Here is a 26,311-nt window from a genome sequence, read left to right on the forward strand (position 1 = left end):
AACAAATCAATGAATTCTTGCAAACAAACCAAGTCCTAGCTAACTCAATCCAACTGTTAATGAATGAGTAAACAACAGCCTTGTTTGAAAGGAGAACCATATACATCACATGAGAAAGAACATGCCAAAAGATCTAAATGCATACAAACTCCTACCAATCTATTATGAACATGAGAAGCTACTTGAACCATCAAAAGAAACCTAAGTAACAAAGCACGAATTAAATCTAAAGAGCAGATTTTATTTCAAGAACGCAGCAAACACATGAAGATAAACAAGGGAGGTACTGGGCGCTTGAGATGGGCCCAACCCCAAGAACTACAACCTCCCAAGAGCGATTTATAGCTGGTGCAAAGCTGGATCCATCTTTATTAATCAAGAAATGAAAAGTACATCAAAACTGTCCATAAGGAGAGCTTGAGAATGAGCTGAAAGCAAAGCTAATCCATGGCCTAAAAATCGAACTACAAGCTAGCTAACTAATGGCTAAAACAAAATGACTAACTAGCTACCAAAAATGACTACCAACTAGCTAACCCAAAATGAGGCCCCAAGCCCTCTTATTTATACAATTTGAGGACCCAACAGTCCTCCTAAAAGTTAGGGACTTGGCTGCCCAAGACTTGGAGTTAAAAGCAGTCCAACTTGACTTGCTTGGCTGCCCTTGTGCTCATTGATTTGGTGGCCTTTGAACTCCGAGCTGATGGTGGAGAATTCGAGGTAAGGGCCCATAAATGAGGGGGACACCTTCCTACAAATCCTCTAGCTTGTTCTCCCACGAATTTGGCTGCCAAGTGCTCATTAAGACCTTCAATTTTGTCTCCAAGTTGACCAAAAAGGCTACACAAAGCACCCATTAGACTTGTTGGCATAATGACTAACCAAATTCACTCTATTAACATAAAAATAATCAAAAACATGCAATAAACAAATGAGAATGGTGGACTAAGCCAAATTAGGAAGTTGAATGAGCCCAAATAATTGTACATTTTTGGGGCTCATCATCACCCCCCTACTGAAAGTGTTGCTCATCCTCTGAGCAACCAATCTCTCTCCTCATCTGATGGCCCTGATGGACTCCTTGTCATGCCAAGCTTCTGATGTGATGTCTTCTTCTCTGTCATGAAACCATGCTTCTTTGCTTCTTCCCACTACTTGCTCCTTTTCCTAGTGAATTCTCAGCCTTGGTATGAGTGTGCAAGCATATTCAATCTGATGGTAGCAAGGGTGGCGAAAGGAGATGAAACCAGTGGAGGATGGAAGAAAAGAGTGGTTGCATGCCTCCTCAACAGACTTCATGCTTCGAATCCCTCTCCAAAATTGACTCTGGCCTGCCAAAAGGCTTCTACAGGAAAGTCCTGTAGCTTCCTGTAGAAGGTTGAACTGTGACTAAATTGTGCCCGAACCTTGAAAGAAATGAGTGTTCATAGAGGGGATGGATGTGCTTGGTGTGGCCAACATAGGTGCTACCTCCTTAGCTAAAGTCTCGGCCGATTTCTCCTTTTGCTGCCCTTTTTTCAAACTTTCCTGTAGAAACTGTTCGCTGGCTTCTACAGGAAAGTCCTGTAGTGGCTTTTTCTGTCTTCCTGTAGAAACGGGTGTCACCACGGGTGTCACCATCACTTAAATAATAATTTTCCATCATTCCAAATAACCAGCATGTCCTTGGCACATAAATAAGTCTGAGATGCAGAACAGAACAACCCTTTTTCTAATCAGAAAGACAGCCACCAATACATGTAATCAGTATGTTCTTTGATGCACAAAAACTGAGATGAACCCTGGAAGTTTAGGCTGAGTGAATGAGAGTGCAGAGATCAATCCGGCCTCTGTGGAATGTGGACATTTAAACCTCTTAAAATTACCCAAGGGAAAAATCTTCGGTCTTGGGTTTAAGTGCTGGAGGACATATTTGATTTCTGAAAGGAAATTTCAGGCTTCTATATGAGTGAAGCTGGATCCTTTTTCTGAGCATGAAATTCAGCTACAAACGATGACAGGTATATATGAAATCAGTCTCCTCTTAATGCATAAGAAATCTGAAATGGATCTGAGCGAATGGCATTGGAGAAATTCAACTCAGTCCTCTTGACTTGAAGGAAATTCGATCAACAGTGCGACAGGCGGGAATTGTTTAAGGAACTGAAGAGATCTCGAGAATAAAAGGTGGAAATCGGTAGAGCACCATTGTTTAACTGATCTGGATGGTGGACATGCGCTTCAGTTGACCGCAGTTGAACAAAGAGTGGTGAGAGTTTCAGCCGAGCGTCCCTTGAATTACTGCGTGACTTGTGGTGAGGTGGCAAAACGTGTGCTGGCGCATATGAACTGCTGTGCTATCATGAACCCTTCTGTTTGTTAATTAATTGATGCCCTACGCACTGAAGTTCAACAAATATACCACTAACTGTGTTTTTCAAATTTTCCATGAACGACCATACACGTGGGCTACGTGATTTTTCCTTGAGCGCTAGAGAACTGGGTGTCTTGCTACATTCATGGCTTAATCACCATTCCATTCGTTCATGCAATGCTTAGACTAGATTCATGCAATAGATGAATAGGTTTTGTCACGTACCTGAAGTCAAACCGTTGCTTGTGAAGCTTTTTTGCTGCTACCTGCTCTGATTTTGCTGCTGCATGCTTAGTTTTTCTGGTTGCATGTGGCTTGATTGATGATTCATGGTTGTTTTTTCTTGTGCAGGCGTCCTTTGGCCGGATCCAAGCTCCAGACAATTGTTTCCACGTTCAAATCTGCACGTCCAAGCTGTTGTTGCTGCATCTTCACCAAACCAGAACTTGTTTTCGACATTTCTCCCAAACGCCAAAGCGGATCGAGCTGAAACTTACTGAGCATGTTTTTATCACCATTATGCATCTCCCATAGCAAATTCGTGATCAACGGATGCACGGATTTCGAGAAAAATGGAAAATGGCTGAAGAATTCAGAGGTCGATTTCTCGAAAACCGTGCATCGGAATTGGCTAAAAATGCTTGGGTAGGCTACTATCACCCACGTGCATCTCCCCATGAAACAAGTTTTGAAACGGATGCACAGTTATGGAGGAAATGCAAAAATGGCTGATGGTGATGGAGGCTGATTTCTTGGAAACTGTGCGCCGGAATTGCATGAAACTGCTCAGGCATGTTGTCATCGACCTTGTACAATCCCCCATAGAAAGGTTTGTCAAATGGATGCATGGTTCTCAAGTTATGGTAAAAACAAATTCTGCTCTATGTGTTTTTGGCTTCAAGGCATTTTGCATGTGTTTGCATGGTATGACAAAATGAATTTTGGCTGTGATGCAGGTATGGAGATGGTGGAGGAGGAGTTGGAAGATTGCATGAGGACTTCTGAACCTTTGAGGAAGCTATCATGCTCGCCAAACCACATTTTGAAATGCATGCCTAGTTTCCCACAATTTCTACAGGAAGATCCTGTAGAAGCACAATGAGAAGCACAAGGAGGTGAAGAAACGATGGATGAAGGCAAGGGATGGACACACAAGTGCTTGCAGGCCTAACCAATAGATTCCCACCATTAGATTCACTTTTGAGATTGAATTTGGCTCGTCCAAAGGTTCTACAGGATGTTTCCTGTAGAAATTCAGAGCATCCTGTAGAAAACACAGTTTTGAGGAAAGAAGCATAATGACATGAAAAGAATGATGGAAAAGGGGTGAGGAGTGGAAACATAGATGAGTGTAGGCCTCATGGACATATTCCAAGCCTTCAGGTCCTCTTTGGAGATCAATTTGGCTTTTTTGTAAGCTTCCTGTAGAAGATACGAAACTTCCTGTAGAAGGCACAAAAACTCCTTTGTCTTTGATCTGAGTGCTCCTCCTGTCATGACACGTCCTCCTTTAATCTGCAATGTCATTGCTGCAACATGAACTTATTCAATGGAGATTAGCTTCATTTTTTTTTTTTTTTTTTTTTTTTTGAAAAACAACTAGGGCGCCTCATGGAGGTTTTCACCCTAATTGCCTGCCTTGGGCGCCTCCAAGGGAGGTTTTCACCCAAAGATCTTATTCTCTTTTCTCTTTTTTTTCAACCCATTGACCGCCTCATGGAGGTTTTCAATCAATGAGTGATCCAGGTGGATGTTGGTGGCCACCCACCAACCCATTTGGACCCCCACAACTGTCTCTTTCAGTCTTTTTAGTTTCCTAAATTGTAGCACAATTTACTATTTTTAGCAGTTTTTCGGGTCCTGATCTTCCGGAGCTGTTTTGAGGCCCTAAACGACGTTTTTTTTGGGATTCTGGGGCAACATGGGTCCATGGACCAATGTTGCCTCCCAAAGTGGTAGTACTCGGATAGATCTTTCTAACGAGTTATCGTACGCGTCAAACGGAGATCGTATGCCAAAGTTACGACCCCGGGAAATTGATGTACCAATTTACCCAAACGGGGCCCACAATTTGGCGTTTCATCTTCCAGGGTTAGGTTTCGGGATGTGAAGGGTTTTCGATTGTTTCTCAACAATAAATAGGCCTTCGAGCCTCATTGTAATACAGTTTTGGAACAGTTCAGAGGCATGTAGCCGCCACATCTCTTCTCAGAGATAAGCTACCATCGCCCTAGCTGGTTTCTTTCCATTTCTGTTTGTAAGCATATTTCAGTATTTTACAGTAATGAAATGAAGTATTATTTCCGCTGCATCTTTGTGTATATGGTTATCGCATCTTTGTATTTATGGTTATCTCTGTAATCTATTGCGTTCCTGTCTAAATCCGGATCAGTGGTATCAGAGCGGTCTGCTTTTTCTCTGTTTTTCTTTGCATGTCCCCAACGAGGTCGGGATATAAGGAGTTAGGGCTTGAACTGGTCGAACCTTTGCAAGACAAGCCTCGCAAATCCCGACGGCCTCCCATGGCGGATGAGAAGAAAGACGAGGAAGCAGGAGATCCTATCAAAATCTTGCTCGAAGAAGCGCTCAAGCGGCAAAGGAACGCGATGATGGATAGCTTTGCGCAGATCCTTCAGCGACTACCCAGAGGCGACGCATCGGCTTCCAACAGCGACTCTGGAAATGCCACACCGTTTAAGGTACAAGTTAATTTTGAAATCCCCATCTTCGAGGGTCAAATAGACGCAGATGCCGTAGATAAATGGTTAAATCTGCTAGATGGGTATTTTTCTGTTCATGAATTTTCAAATCGGGAAAAGATTGTGTTTGCTCTTCTCAAAGCAGCCCCCCACGTCAAGGACTGGTGGGAAACCTACTGCGAGCAGAAGGATGAAAGTACAGGCTCACTATTTTCAGCCGCACCCACTTGGAATGACTTCCGGGATGCCATCAAGGAGCAGTACTACCCTGTCGGAAGCTATGAGGACAAATACATCAAATGGACCACACTGCGGCAGGGACGAGACCAAGATGTGCCAGAGTTCACAAACATTTTTCATACCCTTCGCACACAGTTGGGTATCAAAGATTCTGAGTTGCATCTAGTACTCAAATACCGCGGCTGCCTGCACAAATACATCCAGGAAGAGATGGGGTTCTTGAACATCCCCTCACTCGGCACAGCATACCGATACGCTGTCAAAATCGAGCAAAAGTTCAAACAGAAGAAGCGAGACTTTGGATCTGCAAATCCGAAGCCCAAAGGACAAAGCCAAGGCGGGGTGACCCAAGACAACCCGTCGAAGCCGCAAGAAAAGAACAATACCACGAAGCTGAAGAAGGACACAGGAAAGTGGTGTGAATTCCACAAGAGTCCCACTCATAACACAAGCGAGTGTCGGACCAAGCAGTCGCTGGTGGCCGAGTTGAAGGCTTCCGAATTAGATGCATGTTCCGACCTTGAGCCAGAACCTGACAAGGGGAATGGCAAAGGGAAGCAGATCATTGATGCGGATCCCAGCGCCACTGTTGCCACCGCCAAGATCCAGAAAGATGAGCCCGAAAATCCAGAGGAAAGGGAGCGTCTTTTCCACTCACAGATGTGGGTGAAGGGTTCGCCGCTACAATTCATTGTCGACAGTGGCAGCCAAAAGAACCTCGTTTCAGCAGAGGTCGTGAAGCGGTTGGGCCTACCGACTACACCGCACCCACAGCCGTACAGTATCGGGTGGCTTCATGAAGGACGAGATCTCAAAGTTCGCCAGCAGTGCCGCCTTCCCTACAGCATCAAACCATTCACAGACGAGGTATTGTGTGATGTTACACCTCTAGATGTTTGTGATGTATTACTAGGCCAGCCATACTTGTGGAGGCGACATGCTGTGTATGAGTCCAGGCCTCGTGCTGTCATTATTTCTTTGAATAATTCATTATACAGGATACCGGAGGTAGCCCCACCTACTGCCACATCCTTGATCACTACCAAGAAAGGCAGCAAGCTCATATCACAGACCAAGAAATTCATCTGTCTGGTTCACTCCCAAAATAAGGGGAAGATCGTTGCTACATCCATGACCCCTGCAAAGGGTTCCTCCACGCAGCAGCAGCAACAAAGGGATACGGTCATGACAGAACACAGGAACAACTTCTCCTCACCCACAGGGGTACCACATAAGTTTCAGGTGGGCAACAAAGTTTGGTTACATCTGCAAAAAGAATGCCTTACAAGAGCCCATCAGAAGCTCCGACCACTCCGACATGGTCCTCACAGCAGTACCAAGGCTATGGGCAACAATGCTTTGAAGCACAACATTCCTCCATTCCTTCGCTTGCACCGAGTATTCAATGTGGACCATCGTCGACCATGCTTTCCACCATTTCTGCACACATCAGAGATTGCAGGACAAGTTCAGCAGATGGAGGAACTCAACGCAATGGGGACCATTGCTTCCTAAGGGGGGAGGAATGATCCAGGTGGATGTTGGTGGCCACCCACCAACCCATTTGGACCCCCACAACTGTCTCTTTCAGTCTTTTTAGTTTCCTAATTTGTAGCACAGTTTACTATTTTTAGCAGTTTTTCGGGTCCTGATCTTCCGGAGCCGTTTTGAGGCCCTAAACGACGTTTTTTTGGGATTCTGGGGCAACATGGGTCCATGGACCGATGTTGCCTCCCAAAGTGGTAGTACTCGGATAGATCTTTCTAACGAGCTATCGTACGCGTCAAACGGAGATCGTATGCCAAAGTTACGACCCCGGGAAATTGATGTACCAATTTACCCAAACGGGGCCCACAATTTGGCGTTTCATCTTCCAGGGTTAGGTTTCGGGATGTGAAGGGTTTTCCATTGTTTCTCAACAATAAATAGGCCTTCAAGCCTCATTGTAATACAGTTTTGGAACAGTTCAGAGGCATGTAGCCGCCACATCTCTTCTCAGAGATAAGCTACCATCGCCCTAGCTGGTTTCTTTCCATTTCTGTTTGTAAGCATATTTCAGTATTTTACAGTAATGAAATGAAGTATTATTTCCGCTGCATCTTTGTGTATATGGTTATCGCATCTTTGTATTTATGGTTATCTCTGTAATCTATTGCGTTCCTGTCTAAATCCGGATCAATGAGCCAATCTAAGGCGCCTCCAAGGAGGTTTTCACCTTAGATTTCTATTTTCCTCTTTTTTTCATTTTTTTCTTTTCCTTTTTTCTCTTTTTTTTTTCTACCCTACCCTACTTGAAAAAACAAAATCATTTTCAAGTATAAGAATACTTCCAATGGAGCCATGTGCACATCGAGATTAGAGACAGGATGATGTAAAGGCTCGGAATGCATGCTTTGACAACTATCCAACTTTCAGAGACAAAATGATCTGACTTTGAAAGTACAAAACATAGCTGAGGAAGAGAGTACTGCTGCATCTGAGTGACCTTCTGAAACCATATCTCAATATAGCTTTGATATCCTTGGTTCTTTTGCTGATCTGGATCATTCTTCATGTCACCTTCTATCATGACCTTCTGATCTTCCTCTTTTTGTTGATCTTCCTCTTGAGTACATGGAAGATTTGATGGTAACCATGAGGGATCTCTCTCGAACTTTGATTTAGATCTCTTTTCTCCATCAAGTGCAGCCCATGGTTCCTTGATCTCCTCTTTTGAACCTTCTTTTACTGGATGTGATCCTTCAATGCTTTCAAGATGATCTCTTTTTTGCAATGCTTTTCCTGAGCCATGGTGAAGATCATTTAGCTCAAGAGGAGTTGTTTGCACATGTTGTGCCTCATCATTACAAATGTGTTGAGCTGCTCCAATGTATGGCTTTGGAAATGGTACGGGTAGCTTAGTGGAGGTGTGAAATTGAGATGAAGATGGATGGCATTGTGGTTGGGTAGGCATTTGGGGTTGCCTTGGTGGAGGAGGAGGCGATGGTTGTGGATGAGCAGGTGGTGGAGGAAAATGAGCGGGATGAGAGTTGTACTGGGGCCTCCACTCCTGATAAGGTGCATTCCACTGAGGCTGTGGCTGAGCATAAGAGTGAAATGAATGAGTAACTGGTTGGGCATAATATGGATCTGTGAAGGAACAAGGAGAATATGACCAAGGAGGAGGTGTAGACCAGGAAGGATGAGCAGGGGGATCCCAAGAAGGCATGAAAGTGGCTTGATAAGGGTCATAATAGGTCTCGGGTATCCCTTGCTGCTCCTGCTGGTAAGATCTAGGTCCATGTGGCCTCCTTTGGTTCATATAATAGAGCGATTCAGTGGCTCCCTTGGCTCTTTGATATGCAGCTTTGATTCTGGGCAAGGAAGGGCACTGATATGTAGGATGGTATTCTTCACATACAAAACAGACTTCTAGGGAGTGCATTGGACATTCGTTCCTAGGATGCTTTTTAAGGCACCTAGGACAAAAAATGACCAAAGCCCTCTTGGCTTCCTCTTGCTTCTTTTGGATCCGCAAGGTATCCAGTTGCATGGCAAGAAACTGCCTCATATCACTCTTGAAATCTTTGATCTGATTTTCAAATTCATCTTTGGACAAGATGTTGCTCCCAACATCTCTACTTGTAGCCATTTGCTTCAGAGGAATGTTTTCTTCTTCTTCTCCCCTATAGGTTCTTCAGATATGTCTTGATGTCCACCCAGGGGCTCTTTCATCACAGCCATCGAAGAAGAACGTTGGCTGTGTGAAGCAGTGGGAGTGTTGTGCAATCATTTTTCTAACTTATCTCTACTCCTACAAGGCATGAAATAGATTGAACTGCAACTAACTATCTTGCGAAATTGAAATGAAAGCAGGAAAGGACTAATCTATTTTGCTCAAATGAAATTGCAGGAATGAAATGCTAGGCTACGCTTGCGAAATTGAAACACTAATCTACGCTTGCAGAATTGAAATGCGGAATTGAAAGGCTATTCTATGAAAGCAGGAAATGCTAATCTAGGAAAGCAAGAAAGGCTAATCTACTTTTGCATAAATGAAATTGCATAATGGAAATGAAATAAACTACTTAGAGGAAGGTTGTAGTAGAAAATAGAAGAATAGCAACAATCACCAATAACACATATTTCATTAAATTTGGAAATATTTTATTACAATGACATCAATAGAATTGATGTTTTTGGTTATTTTGAAATTCTAGATTCATCATTTAATTCCAAATTTAATGAAATATGTGTTCAATACTCTGCCGCTTCCCCGGCAACGGCGCCAAAAAGATGGTGAGCTCCAGTATTGTAGCAATAATGCTACAACTCCTGGGGCTTCCTGTCTCTTAATTTTATCAACCCGGTAGTTCGTACAAACTTGGAAGCGGCGGTGCTATATGCACAAGTACTAGCTCTTGTCGCAGCTGTCACTTGGTCAGCTGGCACAAGTCCGCTAGGGCTCAAGCCAACTTCTATAGGCTCTCAGAAGAAGCTTGCTAAATGATGGACGAAAGCTAGCTCAGAGAAAACTAATCTACTTGGTGAACATGAACTGAAAGCAAACCAAAGCATGGAAACCCTAGGAAAACCCTAATTCTACCAACTAGTCCTACTGATGCAAAAATGAGAATGCAAACTATGAGAAGAGATGCTATCACTATCTGAAGAAAACATCTTTTTGTATTTTTGTTTAAGTTATTGAAATTATCATGCATGTGCTTCTAACTAGTTTTCCACTGTGCAGGGATGGATCAAGGGACGAATTGCTTTGGGAAAGGTTGGGATGGTACAGAGAGGGTCTAAGGGATACCTGACATTCTCTCTGAGAGTTTCACAAAGTTTGGATGACATGCAACCGTGTTTATGAACTTCTACAGGAAGTCTGCAGGGGTTTCTACAGGAAAGTCCTGTAGGTCTTCTACAGGATGTTCTGTAATTCTTCTACAGGATGTTTACGAATTGGATTTTTGAGGATGGATGGTTGATGGAAGATGCATGGATGGTTATGAGGTAGGATGGGGGTCTGAAGTGACCTAGGAACTGATGGATGGAGTGATGAGATGATATGTGGAAGGCTGATTTGGCTTTAAGGTAGTTGAGGCAACAATGGAGAAGAAGGTAGGGTAACGTGGCAAAAGAGTAGATGGGAGATAAGGAAACAGACTTGGTGATGGAGGCGCTGATCTGAATGAGGCTCAAATGAATGAGGAGGTGATGAAGATGCCTTGCACAATGATTATTCAAACAAATCAATGAATTCTTGCAAACAAACCAAGTCCTAGCTAACTCAATCCAACTGTTAATGAATGAGTAAACAACAACCTTGTTTGAAAGGAGAACCATATACATCACATGAGAAAGAACATGCCAAAAGATCTAAATGCATACAAACTCCTACCAATCTATTATGAACATGAGAAGCTACTTGAACCATCAAAAGAAACCTAAGTAACAAAGCACGAATTAAATCTAAAGAGCAGATTTTATTTCAAGAACGCAGCAAACACATGAAGATAAACAAGGGAGGTACTGGGCGCTTGAGATGGGCCCAACCCCAAGAACTACAGCCTCCCAAGAGCGATTTATAGCTGGTGCAAAGCTGGATCCATCTTTATTAATCAAGAAATGAAAAGTACATCAAAACTGTCCATAAGGAGAGCTTGAGAATGAGCTGAAAGCAAAGCTAATCCATGGCCTAAAAATCGAACTACAAGCTAGCTAACTAATGGCTAAAACAAAATGACTAACTAGCTACCAAAAATGACTACCAACTAGCTAACCCAAAATGAGGCCCCAAGCCCTCTTATTTATACAATTTGAGGACCCAACAATCCTCCTAAAAGTTAGGGACTTGGCTGCCCAAGACTTGGAGTTAACAGCAGTCCAACTTGACTTGCTTGGCTGCCCTTGTGCTCATTGATTTGGTGGCCTTTGAACTCCGAGCTGATGGTGGAGAATTTGAGGTAAGGGCCCATAAATGAGGGGGACACCTTCCTACAAATCCTCTAGCTTGTTCTCCCACGAATTTGGCTGCCAAGTGCTCATTAAGACCTTCAATTTTGTCTCCAAGTTGACCAAAAAGGCTACACAAAGCACCCATTAGACTTGTTGGCATAATGACTAACCAAATTCACTCTATTAACATAAAAATAATCAAAAACATGCAATAAACAAATGAGAATGGTGGACTAAGCCAAATTAGGAAGTTGAATGAGCCCAAATAATTGTACATTTTTGGGGCTCATCATCGCTCATGAATTCGATTATGCTTTCGCTAATGGTTTTGTAGAACTAGATCAAGTATTATGCTTTAGTACATTGCATATATTAGTTTGATCTACAGGTGAAATTTCTACAAGTGTTAGAATCGACCATTATATATTGTGATTATCAAATATGTGTGAAGCTTTCAGTGAACCCTGTGTTCATGATAGGTCGAAGAACATTACAGTCAAGTATAATTACATCTGGAATATTTTCTAGAGGGGAGCTGTGAGGCTCGAATATGTCCCTACTAATAAGCAGGTTGCTAATGTGTTGACAAAGCCATTGTCCTGGATGAAGTTTGCATATTTTAGAGAACAAATGGAGTCATTGAGAAATCCTCTCCGAGAGAGTAGTACTGCTTTTACAACATCATATGATGGGCAATATTCCTTAGGTTGCGATGGGAGACCTATGGATTGGTCGAGAAGGTTGTCACTCCCTTAAGTCAATTGACAGGGAGGATAGTTAATCTATAACAACCCTGGTAAAAAATCCATGTAATAAAGTTAATAATTGAAAAATAATAACCAAGGTTATGGAACACGTATTCCAAGTTGAATGTTGGGCAAAAAAATAGTGATGTGGATCACTTGTGATTAATTAACGGCTATGGAAAATGGTAAAGGAAATGTCAAAGGACTTGGAAAGACATGAGGCATTAATTGGTATTTTATTTATGAAAATAATGGAAAATAGGAGAAAAGGAAGGTGAAAGGTCACATATTTAATGTGAGGATGAAATTGAAGGAAAATGATTGAAAATGAACAAAATAGAGGCCTCACTAATAAAAAGGCTTTCAGGGATCAGTACACAACTTTGGCCAGTGTTAGCTTTTTGTCAGTGTTATGATCCTATACCAATAGGTGTCATATTTCATGATTGACTTCGTTAGCTCTGCAATATGTTCATACATTTCTGGTTGTAAAGGTTTTTCCATATTATGAAAAAAAATCATCAAAAAATTAAAAAATGTAAAGAGGGTATACCCTAAAAGAAAAATCAAAGGGTAAAAAGATAAATGGTCAAAAGAAAAAATGAAAGGAAATGAACGCCAAAGAAAATGACCAGGAAAGTGTGTAATTCCAAATGACACTACTATTTCATTTTCAGTAAGTAAAGCATCTTGTACAGCTAACTTTTTACCACAGTTGATGAATGGCCAAAAAGCTTAATCTTGGCCAGTTCATGTTTGAATTTCCTGTTTTAGAGATAGAGAATAGAAATCTGTCCAAACTGTTTAATATTGGCAGATAAATAGATAGGTAGAGAAGCAAATGAGCTCAACAGTTTAAACTGAGCCTTGGAAGAAATAAGTGTAGACTTAGGTAGGATTCCCATGAAAGAAAAGAAGATTTATGTTGCTAGTCCAAGTGCACCCAAAGGAAAAGAAGAAATAATGTTAGGTATTGTAGGCTGGGTAGGTAGTTTTGGTGTTGCAGAAGCATACTTATGATTGATTTTGTCTCTCAAAAGGTTTATTTTGCTGTTATCATAAGTACCATGGCAGTTTATATTTCGGAGCAACTCAAGTGATGCATGACTAACTTCCCTTATCCTTTCCCCAATTCATTTACTAAATTCCCCCAAGGGTATTAAGATCTGCTTGATATCCTCTAAAACCACTTATCTCATTCCATTTCATAAATAGCCTAAGTGAATTCCTACTTTACTTAGAAAATTGGCCACATTTCTTGTATAAAATCCTTTTAGCCTAAGTGTCAAATGCTAAATTTTCAACATTACACTTAGTGCTGTTTATTTCATAAATTCATATTGACTGTTAACATTATTATATAAACCCCTTGTAATCATTCCCCTTCCCCGTATTATGTATAATACCATCCCCAAATATTAATATCCCACCACAGTTAAATAAACCATATCACTGCATATAATAGGGATTAATAGATCCATTTGGGATTTATTAATAACCTGTTGCGCGCCATCCAAAGGGTTAATTAACATTGGTTTAATTAATAACCTAACCTAATCTCAACCCTGATAACCAATCAATGCAGCCCCGATATGATTTGTTATTATTAGAATACTGGGCCCCCGCGCATTTACCCTCCGTCACCTCCAACAAGCGCCCACTATCCGATCGGTGCCCTCCCATCAAACGGCCAATATACATATTGTGACCCCCTCCACTGCTGCACTTTAACGTCCGGGGTACTGGCTATATTGTCGTCCGTACCAGGACGTGTGTCGACCGCCCGCGCTGTTCGCGACCCCCCCGTCCGAAACCACTTTAGCCCATAAGCGGTGCGGGGTAAACCACTTACTGCCCTCCCACTGACCCCTCGCTGACGTCACTGCCACGTCACCATCTCGTACCCTCTACTACGCGACAAGCTATCCTGTCATCCTCACATCATCTACTCAATAAATGCCAAAAATTACCTGCCAAACCGAATTTAGATAAAAATCAATGAAACATCATTTTCGCAGTTATTTTCTTTGTTCACGCTCCCATGCAAAAGAACGATTGAAGCCACTGTACCAGTTTATTAACCACCACTCGGCCGAAGAGATCACAACAGTGCCCTCTTCACTCCTTCATTCAACCTTCAGTTGCTTAATTTTCCTCCGCAGTCCAGGTATTTATCCATTTTACTGGTAACACTGTAAATTTCACTTTTTCACTGAAATTTCTACCTATGAGAACCAAATTCGAGTCCAGAGCAGTCTATTTTAGTCCATAAAAGACTCCTAAAAAACTGTTGTTAGTCCAATTCTCCACAGAAAGCTCAAGTTCCAGTTTGAAAACAAAAGAACCAAACATGGAGCCCCCCGCAGCCCTGAATGTCACGCCTGTGAACGCACCTCACAAAGACTTAAATTATCTGCCTCTTGCAGACAAAGATTTTCAAATAAAGGACTTAACCACTGATTATAACCATCTTCAGGCCTTCTGCCAAATTAGGGACAGTTATCTAAGCCACTCTGATATTTTTGGTCTATGGGAATCAAACCTTCCCATGTACTTCCTTCCCTCAGTCCATGTTTTTCCAGACATCATTCACCAATGCTGTGCCAACTATGACCCTGTTCATAGGGCAGTTATGTCTCCTTCCCAAACTGTCCTATTTTCCATAACTACTGAATCCATCAATGAAATGCTACATTTCCATTCCACTGAGCCTCTTGCTCCTCTTTCTATGGGATTTTTACTTGAAAAAGCTTCTCAATTGCCCAACTCAGAGATAACTCGGATTGCCCAGATGTTCATGTCACCGAAGCACCAACCTAAAGGCCCTCCTCCTTACCTGCAGGCTTTTTTCACTGAAACTGGTAAACTCATTCTTGACATGATATCCTCAGTCTTGGGATTTAGGTCCGTTGAGTATGTGGATGATATCACCCTGGTTCTATTATCAATATTTACTCCAGGGCAGCCCCCTACTATCAAATATGACTATGCCACTTTCATTGCTAACAAGATCCATGCTCAATTCATGAATTTGGAGAGGGAGGAGTTTTCAAATACACATCCTTCATATACCATCTATTGTTATATTATCAGCCAAACAACTTTCCATTTCCCCTCATGAAATTACACTCAAAGGGAAATCGAAGGTTTGTGATCTTTTGGAGCTCAGTCTTCCACAATACCTATGAGTGCTCGTATACTTATAGTGAATTCATTGACTTATTTGTACACCTAGCCTCCACTTTGTTGATAGGAGCTCCTCCTCCTAGGATCACTGGTGATATGAAGAAGATTTTGCAGCTTTCCAAAAACTACAGAATAGGTGGTTGGTACCTTTACCAGAATCACACAGAAATCAGAATATATGGATGTGAACTATGCCCATTCAAGTTACCTAGATATGTTCCTATGAGGTTATTTGCTTTAGAATATTTTAGGAAAATCATAAATGCAGATTTAACCCACTTTTGTAATGTAAAGAAGAAGGCTCAGCCGAGAATCAAAAACCAGTTATGCCCTTATGTTATCCATGATAGGGAAGCATGGAAAGATGCAAAATAGATCTTAGAAGACCACCTCAGATTGAAAAAGAGTTTTGGGTGGGTGCCATATGACCTATGTAGTTTCATAAGTGACAAAAGGGTAAAGTACAGGCTGTCAGTGTATATACATCATAAGATGCCACAAATTGAACAGTATGCAAATCAGGAAGAATGGGTAGAAGGGACCTTGATAGAAGTAATTAGTGAGCAAGAAAAGATGGAAAAAGCTATGAAAGATCTTGAAAAAACCCTTGACCTGGACTCTTTTGGACAGGTATCTTTCAAGCTGCCTCAACAATAAGAAGTTGGAACATCTTCTGCTGGAACTTCTCAGCAACTTGCACAGAGAATCAGCACACCAGTCACAGGGACTTCAAAGGGCAAAGAGGTGGAAACTACAGAATAGCCAATAATGACAGATCAGCCAGGGGGGTCTAAAGAGCAGGAACAAGTGCAAGTTCCTCTACCCCAAACTAGAGTAACAGAAATCCCAACATTACAAACTCCTCTAAATGAGGAAAAAGGAAAGAAAAGAGACAGAGAAGAGGACACACCTATTAGTGGACCTACTGAGCAACCATGAGCAAAGAGACATAGACTGAATCCTCTGTCAGAAGAGGAAATCATTGAAGAAACATTAGACAGTCTAAGAGATGAGAGGGTGGTTAGCCAGTAGACTTCCCCAGTGGTAGACACATCAACTAGCTCACATAGGGAGAAGCTAGAAAGACAACACAGTGTAGAAGTATCATCTACCAGGCCACAAAGCAAACAAACCTCTGACATCAAATGGACTTTTACAAAAATTAAGGCAAAAAATGGTCCTGTGAGAATTCAAATGTACAATCAATACTTGAAGATGGCCCCCTCAAACAAACAAAGGTTGATGTCTGCCTATGACATTAAAGAAGGCAAAATGATTATGAGTTATTTTAAGCCTAAGGTGCAGCAACCCCACTCAGCAGCAGATTTCATCAGAACAAACTTGGAGGTCCTAGCCAAAGGCATTCATCCATTGGACCAGATTGAACTTCATAAGGATACTGGAGAAATGGTTTACTCCAAATTAACTGACAAGGAAATGTTGGCCCACCAGTTACAAAGTTCTTTGGACAACACAACAACTCAGTTAGATTGGGAAAAAGCTTCGTCCTTGGCCAAAGATAATAGAATCAAATCATTGGAAGAGATCATCATGGAACTGGGACACGATCCTAAAGATGCTAAAGGCATAAAGGCACTAATCAAAAAGAAGGAGGAGGACATTGTTGCCCCGAGGAAACAGTTGAAGCTACCTCCTTTAAGGCACCCTCATACTGCAGAAATTATAGAACAAAAATCAGAAGAAGACATGATGGACCTGCTCATGAAACTCAATGAAAGATTAACCGATACAGAGGAGGCACTAGAAAAAGCATTAAAAGAGAAGCAAGGAGAGTCGACCTCCCAGCAACCTGAGCTAATCCTAGCAGTTACTACTGCAGCCCCTTCAACAATTGCATCAGCATCAGCTCCAAATGTCCCAACACCTACAACATAAATAATTACAGGTACAGAAACAACAGCAACAGCACCAGGCAGCAGTACAAGTATGACCACAGAGGAATTAATAAAGGCCATGGAAGAATTGAGACTCAAAGTGTCAAAGCTGAAGCAAGTAAAGGAAAAATTGGCAATAGTGGAGAAGAATTATGACAAATACAAAATGAATGTGGCAGAGAAAATAAGAGAGGTGAAAGCTTTAGAGAATAAAGTGAGAACATTAGAGAAGGATCTATGATAACTTAGAAAATTTATTTTATATTGAGCATGAGGTAAAGCATCTGTTTCAGCTCCAACTTAATTTTGTTAGATATACAGAAGCTGATAAAACCCTAAGGAAACTTCAGAAGCATAAATTGCCAAATCAACAATGGTGGGAAGACATGCTTGAGATTTTGTAAATTTCTCTTGGATAAAACAGAGATTTTGGGTTGTTGATTCCGCGATAAAATAAACAGAGATGAACGAGGATCAAATGGTTCAAAGTGTATTGAAACAAGATTCAAAACATTTGACCAATGATGGAGCAGCCAACACAGAATATCAGTGGAAGACAGCTGTGATCCGACTCGCAGAACCTACCTCTGGTACATTCAATAAAGAAGGAGCGACCAGCACAATGTTAATTTATTGTTTACCTGTTTCCGAGACTGTATGTCTCTATATTTTGTATAATAAGCATTAATCATCACTAGATATTATCTCCATTAGATATTTTGTAAGATATTTTGATATTTTGTATAAATCCTCCCCAGCGAAGTATTTGGGGCTGGTTGGTGCATATTCATAGTTCTTGGTTGTAATACTAAAACTCTAGAATAAAAGGCTGGTGGAACCATTTGTTGTCTGGCCTACTAAATGAGGAATTGATGCTAAGGACCATGTTACAGAATTCTTGAATAAGCTTATGGATCAATAATTCCTTTCTAACTTGTGCTTTACAGTTTCTTCGTTTTTTATATCATCTGTGTTTCATCATCTAAATAATAGAGAGAAAGAATAATTCAGAATTTGCTTGATTGCACTCTATCTTCAGTCTTTATTATTTTCTATGTTTTTTTTTTTTTTTTTTTTTTCTTTTTTTTTCTTTTTCAGAATTAGTATAAACAATGAATTCTTAATTGCTCCTGCTTCCCCTGATTCTTTCACCTTGAGTTTTGCTAAGGAATTCTTAATCGCTCCTTAACAATGGTCATTCACTTTCCCTCTGTCAATATGATGAAGGATTCTTAACTGCCCTTCACCCAATTGACTCCATTCCATCTGATTCCAGCCTTTAAATTGTTCCATATTTGAGTACCTTGCTCTGTGATCCCTTCCTCTGTTAAGAAACCTAATCCAGGAAGCTATCCTTCTTGGCTCCATCATGCCCAATGGACTGAACTATTCAGTTTGCCTCACTATTCTATTGAATTCCACCATCCAAACACAAAACAAAACCCTTGAACTTCATAACTAGCCTAAAACATTTCAAAATAAAGCTAAATCATAAAGAGAGAGCCCTCTCTGGATGTAGATTGGCTAGAATATGTATCTAAAATATTGTTCCGTGGTTACCTCAACCGTATTCCATTACTTACAACTTTGGGGAACAACCTGAGTGATAACATCATTGGCGACTCTGCTGGGGATCGAACCTAATTTGTTTGTTACTGCTATATACTTCATAAGCTACATATGGAGCCTGAAGTTAGCTAGGTAGCCATTAAAACTGCCTTTGCCTTGCATTTGCAGAAGTAAATAAATGCTGCTTCAGTCTATCTCCAGTCTAGTTTATGTTTTAAACAGCTGTTTCAAATTCTTGATTAGTTCCTTTCTAAAAAATCTTTAGGAAATAAAAGTTCTCATATCTAAAAATTCCTACAAGATACTGTCGAAGTTGTATTGTTAAAAAATTTCAAGAAAAAACCAAAAATATAACCTAGAAGCTGGCTCCAAAGAAGAAGATTCGTTACACTAGATTAAACCCAGATCCAAATCCCCCACCTGCTTTTGAAAATCCTAATCGTATTCCCAGGATCCCTAGAAGCCAAGAGAGCCAAGAACATCCTGCTAGTTCACACCTTGACAAACATCTGCAGAACCCTATCCAATCTAAGCTTACTCCTGGAAAAGTACCAATCCTTTCTCTTACTGCTACAGCTTCCCCAAGTTCACCATTGGCACCTCAAGCTACCTTTACCCCTCCTCCATCTGCATCATATCTTTCCACTGTTATCCTTGCTCTTCCAGTTGTCACACTTATCTCTGCAAACATGGCAAACCGATATGCTCCCCTGCAATTACCTGCAAATCCAGGGGCCATGCCACAAGATTATCAAGGGAAAATAACCTATTTTGACGGTACTGGAACTTACATAGCTCAACAACATACCAAGAAGATGACAGAATATTTTGAAAACTATGAGATTGATGATGATGATGTTAGAATGAAAGTCTTTGTTCAAAGTTTAACTGGAGATGTTAGGACCTGGTTTAGAGCACTCCCTGCAAACACTATCAATGACCCAAAAGCTCTTTATCAGACCTTCTAGAACAGATGGGAAAAGAAGAAATATCCTCTACACATTTTATCAGAATATGAAAACTTAAAAAGAGGTACCTAAGAAACTGTTCAAGACTACTGTACCAGATTCAACAATGTTTACAATGCTATTCCTCAAAATCTCAGACCTCCTCCAGATTTGGCCTTGATTAAATTCCTGGATGCATTTGATTCAGATATGGCATACCAGCTTAGGGAAAGAGCTCCTTGAAACTTAAAAGAGATGCAAAGTATAGCTATCAGCGATGAGGCCAACCTGATTTCTAAGCTAACTTGAGCCAAAGCTGAAAGGAGGATACCTGTTAAAGAAGAACCTTCTGCCTTTGAACAAAAATTAGATGCTATTATTAAAGGAATGGATAGACTTGGTGATATAGTAGAAACAATTGAAAGAAAATCCCCTTGGGATGGTCAATCAAATAATACTGGGAGAAATCCAAATTTTAGAAAAAACCCTAATACTGGAAAGGCTAGGCCTGACCAAAACATTAGGTCCCCATTCTAGGAAAATTATGCTGAAGCCTCAACTTCTGATCAACCAACGAAAGATACTCAAATTAACTTAATGGGCCTCAATGATGAACAAAAAGTCTTCTTAACTCAAGATGACCAAGAAGCGCACACTCAAGCAATTCCATACTCAACTAGGTGAGTCATTTGACTTTAGAGAGGGATATGATATAGCCATTTATGAAGTCCATAAGCAGTACAATCTGAGGACCAGAAGAATAGATGTCCCTGAGGCTAATAAACAAAAAGGTACCAAGCAACCTACCAAAGCTAAAATAAATAACACACCTGTGCAAACCATGCTTAAAACAGCTCCTAATCCAAATCATCCAATAGTTGAAGATATATCGGATAACCAACAACCTAATAAGCAACCTTCCACTTCCACTCTTTCCAAAGGAAAGGTAGAAGAACCTTCAGAAATTGACTTGGAAGCAACTTCAGCCCATAACACTACTCCTGAAAAAGAAAAAGGCACTGAAAATACAACAAAAAAGACAATCTCATAGTCCCAAATACAAAAATTCAAACTGAAAAACCTTTCAATCTTGAGACTGAAATAGGCAAATTAAAGATAGCCATTCCACTGATAGAATTGGCTAGACATGATGTCTACAGGACTCAAATTAGCAGATCACTCCAAATTTCAGAGAACAAAGACTCGGTAAATCTTTTTGATGACCAACCTGAATTAATCTTTGGCCCTGAGGTAAACAGAAAATCAATAGAAGGAGGGGTTCCTCCTTTCTATGTAAGTCTGAACATTCATGATAAAATACTTCATAATGCCATGTTTGATTCTAGTGCTTCTCATAACTTAATGCATAAATCTGTAATGGAGAAGTTGGAACTAGATATTACCAAGCCATACAAAGACTTATTCTCTTTTGACTAAAGCCAGGTCAGATGTCTAGGATTGATCAAAGATTTACTTGTATCATTAGTCCAATACCTTGCCAAGACCATTTTAATGGACATAGTGGTAGCTGATATTCCACCAAAACATGGCATGTTGTTGTCTAGATATTGGGGTGTAAAGCTCCAAAGATCTTTACAGTTTGGTCAACCAAAGAGATTGTATCGGGAAACTTTAATGAAATATGTGGTAAGTAGCCAGGAGAAACCCCAGAATTTCCCCATCTACTCCATGCACTCTGACATGGACTCCTTCATCCTATACAATGCTGAAGTTAATCCACCAACTCATGTCAAGGTTTTAGCACTTGAACAAAAAGGAATTATAGACCAAAAGTCTAATCTTGAAATGCAAGAAATTTCTGAGAACAATGATATATCAGACACTCAAGAGAAACTAGATGAAACCAAAAAACCAGATCTCCCTAGTAAACAAATTTCTGAGACTCCTGATTCTAACTATGAACATGAGATCCTTTGGTACTTAGAATTTGATGGTTCAGTCAATAAATTAGGGGCAGGAGCAGGAATTTGGGTGCATAACCTTGAAAATGATCATGCTGAAGGCCATGCCTACAGATTGAACTTTAGATGCACCAATAATATGGCTGAATATGTAGCCCCGTTGCTAGGACTTAAATTAATCAAAAGTTTAGGGGCAACCAGGGTATCAGTCTTGGGAGACTCTGATTTAGTCATTCAACAGATGAAAGGGAACTTCCTCACAAATGATCCCAGATTAAGATCTTACAGAGAAGCAGCAATTGAGATTCTTAATACATTTCTAGGAACACAACTTGCCAAAATTCCAAGAAAACATAATTTTCCTGCTCACAGTTTGGCAACATTTGCCAGCACTTGTAAACTGCCATTTGAACCCAACCATCAGTTTACAGCTGAAATTAGACACAGGCCAACCATACCAGACAATGTAAAGAATTGGCAAGTGTTTGATAATGATATTCAGATTAACAATTTCTTGACCCTAAAAGAAGAATTTTCTAGCACTAATATAGACACGGACACTGTTAGTGAGGCTGATCCAGTACAGAAAGTTGAGACAAATATTATAGTAGAAAGTGCAACTCAAATTCTTCACCCAACGAAATTTACTAAGAAGAAGTTGCAAGATCTTAAAGAAATAGACATCGATGAAATTATCAGAGGAGAATCTGAAGTTATTAATTTAAAAGATAATTATTTGCCCACAGGATTGACTCCTTTGGAAGATTTCTTTGATTCTAATGATATCCCAAAGAAACCCAAGATGGAGCCTCTAAACGTAGATATTGAAGACTGTAACATAGGAACTGAAGAAAATCCAAAAATGGTAAAATTATCCAAAACTTTGCCTCTTGATCAAAAACTTAAATATTTCGAACTCCTCAAAGAATTCTAGGATGTCTTTGCCTGGAGCTATGAAGATCTCAAATCCTATGACACCTCTGTAATTCAACATACAATACCCCTCAAGGAAAATCAAAACCATTCAAGCAAAAACTCAGAAGAGTTAACCTTGTACTACTCCCTTTAATTGAAAAAGAAATCAAAAGAATGTATGAAGCAAGGATAATTGCACCTATCAGGTTTTCAGAGTGGGTGTCTAATCTAGTGCCCACTAGGAAGAAAATAGGAGAAATCAGACTGTGTGTCGATTTAAGGAATGTAAATAAGGTTTCTTTGAAAGACAACTACCCCTTACCTAAGATGAACCACATTTTACAAAGGGTAGTGGGTGCTTCTAGGATTTCACTTTTGGATGGTTTCTTAGGCTTTAACCAGATTCTAGTCCATCTTGATGATCAGCAAAAGACTGCTTTTACAACACCATGGGGAACTTTCAAGTATGTTAAAATGCCATTTGGACTCAAGAATGTAGGGGAATCCTTCCAATGAGCAATGGACATAGCTTTTGCAAAAGAAATTCATAATTTTTTGGTCATATATCTAGATGATCTTACTGTGTTTTCTAAATCAAATCAACAACATTTAGATAATTTGAGACAAGTGTTTTTAAATGCAGAAAATATGGTATTTCCTTGAATCCTAAGAAGCCCTTGTTTGGTCTAGAGGAAGGCAAACTGTTAGGTCACATAATCTACCAAGATGGCATCAAGATTGATCCTGATAGAATAGAAGCCATTTTACAAATACCCCACCCCAGAAATATCAAAGAACTTCAAGCTTTCCTGGGGAAAATTAACTTTTTAAGAAGATTCATTCTTAATTTGGCTGAATTAATCAGATTGCCGAACAATATTTTGAGAAAGGATTCCAAGGTTAAATGGACATTAGAAGCTAAAAAAGCGTTTGAAGAAATTAAAATAGCTCTAACCAAAACACCAGTCCTCACAAGTCCAAAGTTTGATAGAGACTTCATGATATTTTCATTTGCATCAGAACACATTATTGCTGCTGTTTTACTACAGAAAGATGATCAAGGATGTGAAAAACCCATGGCCTTCTTTAGTAAAGCACTTAGAGATGCACCTCTAAAGTACCCAATCATGGAAAAATAGGCTTATGCACTTGTGAAAGCCATTAAAGACTTCAGAGTCTACCTATTATACTCCCATATAATAGCCTACGTGCCAAATGTTGTTGTCAAAGACATCTTGACCCAAGAGGGGATTGAAGGAAAAATAGGTAAATGGATTGCTACCATATTGGAGTATAATATTGAAATAAAACCTACGAAGCTCGTAAAAGGACAGGGATTGGTTAAAATCATGACTGAAACCAATTGCCAAGCCTTGGATATTAATGAAATGGATAATGAATAGGAGATGGCAACTCCACAAACTAGCCAGGCCTTCTTAGAATCACCTTGGTATGTTGATATAACTCATGTTTTAGTGAACCTGCATGCTCCTCCAGGGTTATCCAGAACAAAAAAAGGCTTGTAAAAATGAAAGCTTCAAAATTCTGTATTTTAGATGGTGCTCTGTTTTGGAAAAATCATGAAGGTATTCTATTAAATTGTCTAATAAAAGATGAAGCTGATAAGGTGCTCAAAGAATTTCATGCAGGGGATTGTGGTGGACACCTATTTTGGAAATCAACTGCTGATAAAATCCTAAGGGATGGATTTTACTGGCCAACCTTGTTTTCTAATGTCAAGAAATTTGTCACTACGTGCCATAAATGCCAAATTTTTGAAGGAAAAAGGAAACTTCTGCCTCTACCCCTTAGACAAATTTCCACTGATTAGAATTCATTGGGGAAATCCATCCTCCCTCTTCTGGCCAACATAAATGGATCCTCACTGCCACAAATTATTTCACCAAATGGATAGAAGCTATCCCTTGTAGACAGGCCAATGATTCAATGATCATAGTATTCCTAGAAACCAATATCTTGTCTAGATTTGGCTGTCCTGAAAAGATCATAACTGACAATGCTGCTGCTTTCAAATCCAAGAGAATGATAAGTTTTTGTCACAAATACCAAATTACCTTAGGCCATTCCATAGCCTATTACCCTCAAGGTAATGGTCTATCTAAATCCTCCAATAAAAGCCTGATCAATGTCATTAAGAAAGTATTGGAAGAAAACAAGAAAAATTGGCATAAGAAACTTACCAATGCCTTATGGGTAGAAATATTAACTACCAAGAGATCCATTGGGACCAGCCCTTATGAATTAGTCTATGGTATGGAGGTTGTATTTCCTTCATCCTTAGGAGTCCCTGTAATGAAATTGCTGCAAGAAGCTCAAGTACAACCCAATAACATCCAAAGAAGGATAAATCAGACCATCCATTTACAACAGACCAGAGAAGAGGTGTACCAAAGATCCCAAGTGTTACAAGAAAAACTCAAGAAAATTTTTGATAAGAGGACCAAGGCAGAAGATTTTTACCTAGGGGACAAAGTTTTAAAATGGTATTCCAGGAGAGAAAACAAAGGAAAACAAGGGAAGTTTGACTTCCTATGGAAGGGACCTTTTATTATCCAGGCCTCACAGGGAAACACTACCTTCTTTTTGAAGAACCTGGATGATTCAGAAATAGAAGAAGGGCCAATTAATGGTCGAATGTTGAAACACTATTTTGATCCGGTTTGTTGATATATCCTGACTCCAACATGTACATAAGCAAGTTCAGTTCCTACAGCTTGAAAATAGTGATCGACTTGTTTATTATAGCAGTAAGAATGAGGAAGAATGTGCAGAAAATTTTGAAAACAGTGGAGAGACTTTACCATCTTTGTTATGCCTCATTTCCGTTTATCAGAAATTGTAGAAGAAGACTTGGGACCAGGAAACATAAAAACAAAATATCCACGCAGATTATCCAAAACAGTCTACGGTTATTTAAAATTAGCTCAAGAAAATGTGTATATTTTACATGATCCTTTGTACAGTTTCCTGCTTTCAGCAAAGGAAGATTCAGAGCACAGCAAGAATTGTTCATAAGGCCATCTGACCTGCTGTTCTTGACTTTTCACTAGGAAAAGCCATCCCAAAGTGGAACTAGTGTTATGCTCCTATACCAATAGGTGTCATATTTCATGATTGACTTGGTTAGCTCTGCAATATGTTCATACCTTTTCTGGTTGGAAAGGTTTTTCCATATTATGAAAAAAAAATCATCAAAAAATAAAAAAATGTAAAGAGGGTATATCCTAAAAGAAAAATAAAAGGGTAAAAAGATAAATGGTCAAAAGAAAAAATGAAAGGAAATGAACCCCAAAGAAAAGGACAAGGAAAGTGTGCAATTCCAAATGCCACTACTATTTCATTTTCAGTAAATAAAGCATCTTGTATAGCTAACTTTTTACCACAGTTGATGAATGGCTAAAAAGCTTAATCTTGGCCAGTTCATGTTTGAATTTCCTGTTTTAGAGATAGAGAATAGAAATCTATCCAAACTGTTTAATCTTGGCAGATAAATAGATAGGTAGAGAAGCAAATGAGCTCAATAGTTTAAACTGAGCCCTGGAAGAAATAAGTGTAGACTTAGGTAGGATTCCCATGAAAGAAAGGAAGATTTATGAGGGGCTGCTAGTCCAAGTGCACCCAAAGGAAAAGAAGAAATAATGCTAGGTATTGTAGGCTGGGTAGGTAGTTTTGGTGTTGCAAAAGCATATTATGATTGATTTTGTCTCTCAAAAGGTTTATTTTGATGTTATCATAAGTACCATGGTAGCTTATATTTCGGAGCAACTCAAGCGATGCATGACTAACTTCCCTTATCCTTTCCCCAATTCATTTACTAAATTCCCCCAAGGGTATTAAGATCTGCTTGATATCCTCTAAAACCACTTATCTCATTCCAT

This window comes from Pinus tabuliformis, chromosome 3_2, assembly GCF_031772625.1.
Source record: "Pinus tabuliformis cultivar Carrire ecotype Pingquan chromosome 3_2, CPIR1, whole genome shotgun sequence".
NCBI lineage: Eukaryota > Viridiplantae > Streptophyta > Pinopsida > Pinales > Pinaceae > Pinus > Pinus tabuliformis.